The sequence below is a fragment of the Puma concolor genome, chromosome D4 (genome assembly GCF_028749965.1).
Source record: "Puma concolor isolate L17-30 chromosome D4, mPumCon1.1.hap2, whole genome shotgun sequence".
Taxonomy (NCBI): Eukaryota; Metazoa; Chordata; class Mammalia; order Carnivora; family Felidae; genus Puma; species Puma concolor.
Window position 1 is genome coordinate 34,025,883 of NC_141679.1, and position 9,031 is coordinate 34,034,913.

At 36.2% G+C, this 9,031-nt stretch overlaps 1 long non-coding RNA gene across 1 annotated transcript; it reads left to right on the forward strand.

Moving 5' to 3' along the window:
* Positions 1-213: 213 nt before the first annotated feature.
* Positions 214-8,107, forward strand: LOC147574807 (uncharacterized). Its single transcript, XR_015243309.1, has 3 exons — positions 214-459; positions 3,658-3,805; positions 8,007-8,107. It is a non-coding gene; the product is annotated as an uncharacterized LOC147574807 (long non-coding RNA).
* The last annotated feature ends 924 nt before the right edge of the window (positions 8,108-9,031 follow it).

Sequence of the window (9,031 nt, forward strand, 5' to 3'; positions counted from 1 at the left end):
TCTCTTATCACTTCATGACTGTTTCTATTTCAATAAATATCAACAGACATCAAAGGTCTAAAATAGAAAGAGGAAGGAATTATCACTAATAAATTTCCTCAATGACTGCCTAATGTCTATAGCACATATGGCTACACTGTGACAAGAATTGTGCCCTGGAACCAGCTTGGATTCCACATTGCTATGGCAACAGATCACCCTGGTTGGGCTGGTTTCCTCCAAAGGACAAGATATGTGGCCAGCAGACAAGGCACCATTGCCCGATCATGAAAATGTTTCTGTTGTTTACGAGTTAATCTGAACTGTTCACGAGTGAAAACACTATTGGTCCTCTGTATCTAGTTTTTCTCTCATCTCTTCTCTCCTTTTCAAGACAGCCAGCTTTCCAATGAAATTCACATCCTAGATAAGACCCTTGCTGCACGGGTAAGATAGCAGACATCAAGGCTCATGGATGATGTAAGTTATGACCAAATCAAAACCACCGCTCTGTGTCCTGTCGAACAGAGATATGACATTTATATTAATATTTGGCTAAGTTTCTCAATTAGTGATTGATGAACTAAGCCTCATCTTCATAGTGAGGTGATGTAATTTTCATCTTTGGATAATGTTTGCATTGTAAATCTTTTAGAGGTCAGGAATGTCACGTTCTTGCCATGTAATAATATCTCAAAGTGGGACTATAGTGGAAAGAAGTTTTTTTTTTTTTTTTAAATAGAGTCTGAGAAATAGTGCATTTCATATAAAAATAGTGTAGATCCGCATAAAATTTTGAAACACATTGGGTGGGAGCCTGTGAGATAACTAGTTACTGCAGGAGAAGTGATTACCTTTGCAAAGGTATTTGGGCCCTTTCAAGCCCTCCTGGTTCCTTTTGTCAAGGCATGGCTATAAGGTGGTAAATAAGGTGTTAGGGAGCCCTGGACTTTTACACCATAAACACCTTATAAATAATTAGATGTCCTTTCTCTCTAAAGCCTCATCATTTCCATAGCCTAGCTATGAAAATACATTTCATTTTATTTATTTTTTTAAAAAATAAAATCTTTTCATTTAATGGCAACTTTAAAACTCAAAAGTGTTCATTTTAGCCTCTTAATAGTCATTTTAAACCAGTGTTCATGGGTCAGAATCCAAAGCAGAGGGATCACTATTTAAGAAAAAGTTTTTTTCAAATTTCTTAAATAAGAAATGGATCCAATTTTAACTTAACTCTGAAAAAAATTATTTTCTATTTGCATTGATTAAATTTTTCTTTAACTTGAGTCTTAAAAATAACATTTACACTGCTGGGCTTGCAAACATTTTCTAGATTTTCTTGGTAACATTTATATATATTATTCCACTGCTTGTACAGCCACAGAAGTCATCCGTTTTTCCTTTGGGCTTTCTCCCCACTTTAGCTTCAGCCAAAAATGAAGTGCTAATCCCACATTTTGGGCAGACATCTTGCCTGTTTCTAAAAACCTCAACCACTAGCTATCATTATCAGAGAGCTTTTAAAATGCCTGTACAGTCACAGGCTATGTAGTGGGAAATGGATCATGAAATATCCAGGAATGCCAACAGCCGTTTTCCTTTCCATGTTGGAAAGTGTGTGTCCTCTAAGCATAAATGAGGAAGGTCTCTTTTCTCAGCACTCTACCAGCATCATGACACATTTTGCCTTAATCTTGGTAAACATTTGTCTGTCACTACCTAAATGTACAAACAAACAAATGAACAAACAAACTAACAAACAAAACCCCCAAATGTCTGTGTTTCCAGCAAAATGTAGCTGCTCTAAACCATATTGCCTCGGGTCAAGAGCACTCTTTTCTATACTACATTCCACCATTTCCTCATGGAGTTCACAAATTGGGTTTTCAAATATAAGAAAATTTCTACACAATGGAAAATGAAGTTCAAGTCTTATCAAAATAATCTAAGACCACCCAAATGATAACAGAGGTTATTAATTCAGATTCTAAAGCAAGTAGTCAGCTGCTACCACTTGTGTTTGGCAAGGAATCAAAGGCAGGCAGGGAAGTTAGAAGGCTTAATAGCAAAAAAAAAAAAAAAAAAAAAAAAAGTAAGGCTTCAGGTATGCTCTGATTGGAGTTTCTTGGCATGAAAACCTGGAGGAAGCTAACTAGAAGCAGTCATCCTCTGTGATTGATTGGGGAGCATATTTGACTTTCTCTGGTTGGTCCTGGATTGGGAGGATGGGATGGAGGAGGGCTAGGGAGGTATACAGTCATTGATCAAGTCTTGATCATTCCAAAACAATTGTTATAGATGTTATAGGATGACTTCCTGTGAGTCTTATGTAGACCAGAGTTTATTGTCATACATGGTCTGGCCATTGTCCATCCATGTATTCAGTATGTGAGTCTATATAAAGGAAAGACTCATCTACCAGGGAAGATCTAGAACAACTTCATCCAGTATGGTAGCCACTAGACTTGTGTGGCTATTGAGCACTTGAAATATAGCTAATCTGGGACTCTGGGGTGGCTCAGTAGGTTGAGCATCCCATTTCAGCTCAGATCATGATCTCACGGTTTGTTGGTTTGAGCCCTGTATCTGGCTTTGTGCTGACAGCTCAGAGCCTGAAGCCTGCTTTGGATTCTATGCCTCCCTCTCTCTCTGCTCCTCCCCTGCTTGTGCTCTCTCTCTCAGTCTCTCAAAAATAAACATTAAAAAAAAAGAAATATAGCTAATCTGAAATGAAATGTGTTGTAAATGTACAATGCCAACTGAATTTCAATGCCTCTATATTAAAAAAGAAAAAGAAAAGAAAAGAAAAAGTACTCAGTAATGATGTTTTTAATATTGAGTAGATGTTAAAATGATAATATTGGGGACATGTTAAGTTAAATAGAATATGCTATTAAGATTAATTTCACCTCTTTCTTTGTATTACTTTTTTAGTGTGGCCAGGAAATAATTTTAAATTTCATATATGGGTCACATTTGTGGCTTGCATTGTATTCCTCTTGGGCAGCACAGGAATAGAGGATTGACATATTAAAGTCATAGGGGTGAGGGTGATGTTTTTCCTGGGAAATCCTTTACAAATCATCACATATTATACATTTCCCATAACAAGGGCAGAGCAGCTCATAGTGAGAAGGGACTTTTTTGAACTCAGGTGATGAGCAAAAAAGACTTATTTATTCAAAATATTACTATATAGGGGCTCCTGGGTGGCGCAGTCGGTTAAGCGTCCGACTTCAGCCAGGTCACGATCTCGCGGTGCGTGAGTTCGAGCCCCGCGTCAGGCTCTGGGCTGATGGCTCAGAGCCTGGAGCCTGTTTCCGATTCTGTGTCTCCCTCTCTCTCTGCCCCTCCCCCGTTCATGCTCTGTCTCTCTCTGTCCCAAAAATAAATAAACGTTGAAAAAAAAAATTAAAAAAACAAACAAAAAAAAAAAAAACAAAATATTACTATATAAAAATTTCATAGGCTTGGGTGTATATATCTATATAGAGAACCATAGGATTGGCTCTATATATCTTTGAGGAAATCATTTTAATGTAACCTTTGATTATATAAATACCAAATCATAGAAGAGAGGGATCGAATGGAGGAATTCTTAATGGACATTAAAAACTAAGAGTTGCTTACTGAATTGATGAGATTATTGTGATATTAAAATTTTCTCTTCTCTAGAGAAAGAAGCTAGCAGCCAAACATGAGAAGAGGAGCCTGGGACTCAGCAAAGACATAGCTGAGCACAGTGTCCACATTTCTGTATGGCAGCCAGCTGGGTGCTGAGGAGGAAACTATCTTTAGGGGACCCTAAGGTGGAACTTAAGAAGTAAGTCTAATAACCAGTTTCAACCTCTTTTCCCTTTTTGTGTTGGAATTCCTTTTTTAAATATTCTCAAGTCCTGCAGCAAATTGAGGCATTGGGACTGGCATTGACACATATTCAGGGAATGAAAGGAAAGACTTGTAGGGAAGGAAAAATATTTTTCCTCTACTCTTCTTGGTTCTTTGCTGAGAGTCATTCCTCTCACCTTCTGTAATAAGATAGATTAACAGAAGAAAACAAGCAGAAGTTTAATAATATGTATAACTTATGTTTACATGGGACAGACCCAGGAAAACTAACTGAAATACCCCAAGCTTCCACCTTTAATACCATTTCCAGCTGAAGACAGAAGAAGATGTTGAGTGTGGGAGATCCAGTTATGGGACATTATGTGGCAAATCACAGTAAAAGTGTAGTTGTTATGCTGATTTAAGTCCTTGGCTTTCCCATTGATCAGTTTCCAGAATTCTTCTTCCTGGTACAGAAAAAAAGACACCATTACAAATAAAGATTTCCCTTATAAATGCAAATGTCTCTTACAAAAGGGTATTCTACTTGGTTTTCAGAGCTTGTCCCCTGTCTGCTGGGTTTTGTTTGGTTTGTTTTGTGTCTTAAATAACTAGCTCAAAATACAGAAGCATATTTTGGGGGTGGTATATTCTGCTCCCCTTCACATTGCATACACAGTTTGGGTGTATAAAGCACATTCATAAAACCTTTTACTTTCATCCTGGTCCTTTGTAGTGTATTTGTTTAAAAACAAGCATTTAAAAGAAGACACCCAATTTTATTACCACAAAACTATTATCCACTACTGTCTTTCATGAATCTTTTTTCTACTGGCTCAAGAATGCAAAACTACAGCAAGTCTCAAAGGGTTCATAGTGTTGAATGGGTTGCTGTAGATTAAAAATAGCACGGCAGTTTATCTTTGGCTACTGGGGTATTGGTTTACTTTTTTCATAGAAACAGGCTTTAATTACAGAGTAAAGAATAAACTGGACTTGATTGCTCCTTGGAAAGACTGACATTTCAGTTTCTCCCACAAAATACTTATTGATGTTGATGTAAGGGAAAGAGAAGAGTCAGAATACAAAGGAGCTTTGTGTTGCCAGCAGTTGGGAAAGCATCTTTTGTCTTCTCAACTTAGCAGTTTTGATATGGAAGTCAGTGCAAGAGAATAAATATCAAACACAACATTGTCATTTTCAGAATCTCTTTTGTGACTGTACTTTAGAAAACACCCATAGTGAGACAATTGAAGTTTCTGAGCTTCTGGAGGAAAAAGAAAACTGACCACATCCCAAATTTATGCTTAGGAAAAGATGTTATTTACAACAATTATAACTGCATTTTCCACATGTGTTGAAAGACAGATAATGATTTAACATCCAAAAAGGAGAGAAAAACCCTTATTCAGAATAATTGGTGACATGTAAACCCCTCTGTGAATGCACTTTTGGTTTAATTAAAATGCATGTGCAGTGGTATATTTCAAAAGAAGAAAAAGTGCTGGGTATTCAGAACTAAAAATGTCAGTAATTCTTTTCCCATACCATGAGGGGTTTCATAACAATTCCTCAGAGTAATATTTCTTGTAGGTAGGTAAACAACTGCTATTGGCTAGATAAAGAAGGTGATGGCAAAGGATCACCTGGAAACAGAAAATGATCCATCTGAAAACAATTCTTAAGTATACAGGTAAAGGGATAACATTAGGAGCAACCATCAAAAGGGCAGTGCAAATGGAGAGATTTTTATGATGAAATATACCTAGCTAGAAATATTTTTGGATTCTGGTTACACATGGCAGCCTCTCAGCTTATTGGTTCTCAAGCCAATACTGTTTTCTGTATTGTCACAGCAAGTCCTAACAAGTTGGAGTGGAGAGAGAAGGAGGGAGAGAGAGAGTGAGAGTGAGAGAGAGAGAGAGAGAGAGAGTGTGTGTGTGTGTGTGTGTGTGTGTGTGTGTGTGTGTGAGAGAGAGAGAGAGATAGAGAGAATATCTTTCATTGATTCCATCTTTCATTGATTTCATTTATTCCAAATAAAAGCAGGACATTTTATTTGTACATTATTTTACAAAATGAGATAAAAATGAAATCAGACACAATATTTAAGAAAATAAAAAGGCAATGTGAGCAATTTCTGAAGTCCACACAATTTCTTCGCATTCCTCAAAAGAGTGTGATATTAGTAGGAAGATATAAAGACTCCAAAACACAAATTCACTCCTAGTCAGTTTAAGCTAGTTCTTGGCACCCTCAAACCCCCATCATTCTCAAGTGTGCAGAAGGAAAGCTTTAAATAACTCAGGAAAATGGCAAAGTAGAATATCAGATTTCAAAACATTTCATTGCAAATCAACCTAAAGGAACAGCATAGAAATCATCATTCTCTAACAGTATTTTCCCCTTAGGTCTGTGGCAGCATGGTAGGACACAACACAAAGCAAATGGGACATACATACTCTTGCTTTTTAAAGACTGCGTCAGTAATTACTTCTTTTTAAAATTGTTGTACTAAGTCAAGTGTTCTTTTATAGACTGGCAAAATAAAATTCTGAAGATTAATAAAATTACTTATACAAATAGTAGGGTAGTAGCAATATCCCGTGGTAAAACCCATTTCAGTGATGAATTCCTAATAGAAAACTTGGTAGTGTTAGAATTATATTCAACTAGTTTTTAATCTACAAGCTATTCTGGTTATTCAGCGTGAGTTCCAGAAATATTATTTATTTAAAGGTAGATTTAAGAAATTGTTGAAATAAGTCATACAGAGAAAGACATATATCATATGTCTTCACTCCTATGTGGATCTTGAGAAAGTTAATAGAAGACCATTGGGGAGGGGAAGGAAAAAAAAGGTTAGAGAGGGAGGGAGCGAAAACATAAGAGACTCTTAAAAACTGAGAAAAAACTGAGGGTTGATGGGGGGTGGGTGAGGGGTATTGAGGAGGGCACCTGTTGGGATGAGCACTAGGTGTTGTATAGAAACCAATTTGACCATAAATTTCATATTAAAAAAAAAGAAATTGTTGACAGAGTGGGTTCACTGCTTTAGGATAAATTGAAAAAATGGTGATCATCAAGTGTTGTATTGATTGCCTAACTTTCCTAGGTCAACTGACCTTAAAAAGTGTGACTCCCAGATTCTGTCTGTCATTACCACAGAATTGGGCATATCAACCTAAACCTCTATTACAAGTGGGAAATCCATGAGGGAAAGACAGAACTGTCATTCAGGGAAGGTAACTTGAATTCACACTTTCTGGAATAGCGCCATGGGTCTGAATTCACAGATGCGATGGTACTGTTATGATTACTCAACTCCCTAGGTTACGGTGGCTCAAATTCTGCCACTGGCATTTTAACCTGTGCCCCAACTGTTTTATTTGTAATATTGCCACCTGTGCACTCAGACCAAAACAGAGGGGATGGCTAGAAGCCATAATATTGATGGCCAAGGTCAAAAAAGTCATGAAATTCCATTTGGCTGCCAGTGGAAAGAGTTCTTATCTCTGAACTAATCTCAAAGCAATAACTACCTTCTCATTAAAGAGTTGTAACTATACACTTAAAACAAACACCCTCCTACAATAGACATGCTATGCTGCCAGTCACTAGCTTAACAAATGTGATCTCTTTTACTCTGTAAGTAGCATTAACCACCTGAGAAGACTCATTTGCTATATTTCCTAAAATTCTGTATATGTAAGTCTGTGACCTAACCAATAGATTACAGAGGCTTAGATGAGGTATCTGATCAGTTCAGAGCAAATAATTTCTCTCTGATTCAATAATAAATGATTTATATAATCATTTCCTTATGATATGTGGTAAATGGTGAAAAATATAAAGGAAGATCAGATTGGGAAGTGCTTATTTTTTATACTATGGTCAGGAAGAGGCCCTTTCATTTTGAATCTTATATATGAAGTTTTGAAACATACAAAACTTTAAGAAGAGAAAGTGTCTTAGAATCTGATCAAAATATGAAAACACTTGTGGTTTTTCATATGAGACTAACTAGCAAATTTGGTACAGTTGCAACACATATAATAGGAATAAGGTATTTAACTGAAAATCATCCATTACATTATCTTAGGGCATATACCAAAGTCCAGCAACAGAGAACTTATCTTCAGTGGCAGTAAACATTATAACTACTGAAGTTAAAGGTTTTGTTTTTGTTTTCCCAGAAAAAAATAGAAAAATCTTTCTTAAACGTGGCAGTGTTTTGATGGAGGTCTCCTAAAAGTTTGGATGATCTTGATCCAGTCAATTTACCTCACTGGACCCCAACTTCCATATTAATAAAGCAAAAGAAATTATCCAGTTGGTCTCCGAGTTTCTTTTTATCATCAAGAGCCCTTGATTCCAAGATATTCCCAGTTGCCAACACAGTATCATATTACAAAGAAAACAATAAGCACAGTTAAGATATTAAAGTTAATACTCATGCTTTATCTCCTTGTGACTTGGCCATTGCCTCTACTGGCAGTGGGTACATAGCATTCTGTTTGTGTATCATTAAAAAAATACTAGTTATGACTTCCTGTAACATAAAATTGGAGTCTTTAAAGGAGATCTTTTAAGTATTTATCCTTGGTAAATAAAACAGATTTTGGTATAGGTGCTTATTCATTGTCAAAGTAGGTATGAAATCTATCTTTTAGTGAAAAGTTAATGGTCTAGGAACTGCTTGTGAATCCATAGGCTAAACTAAAAGATGGTTTTGTTTCAGTAGTACTTAATATCCTGAATTAGAATTTAAATTATGCTGTATTTGGAATACTTATCAATATATTAAGTGCATATAAAATCATGCTGAGAATGTGCAAAGATTTCAGCACAGCTTAATTTTTATTTCACTGCATGAATTCCTTTTTGTTATGTTGAAATTCTGTAAAGCTTCTAAATTGTCCCTATTTCCTATAGCACAGTTAGCATGTCTTCTTGGGAATAGAAGGGATACCAGACCTATTCTTCCCCTTCAAAGCCAACAAATATCAAAGCCAAAATGAAGTTAGGTAAGGTGTGAGCAGTAATGAGGCTGAGATAACAATTGTGTGTTTGCTATAAGAAATAAGTCTAGTATAGCTGAATAGTATACTCGTAGACAGCTAGTTTTCTAGAAGTTGCAAGCAGGGTTGCATGTGCAAAGCTTATCAGGGGAAAGGAAATGAATAGTTTTTTTTTTTTTTAATGTTTATTCACCTTTTGA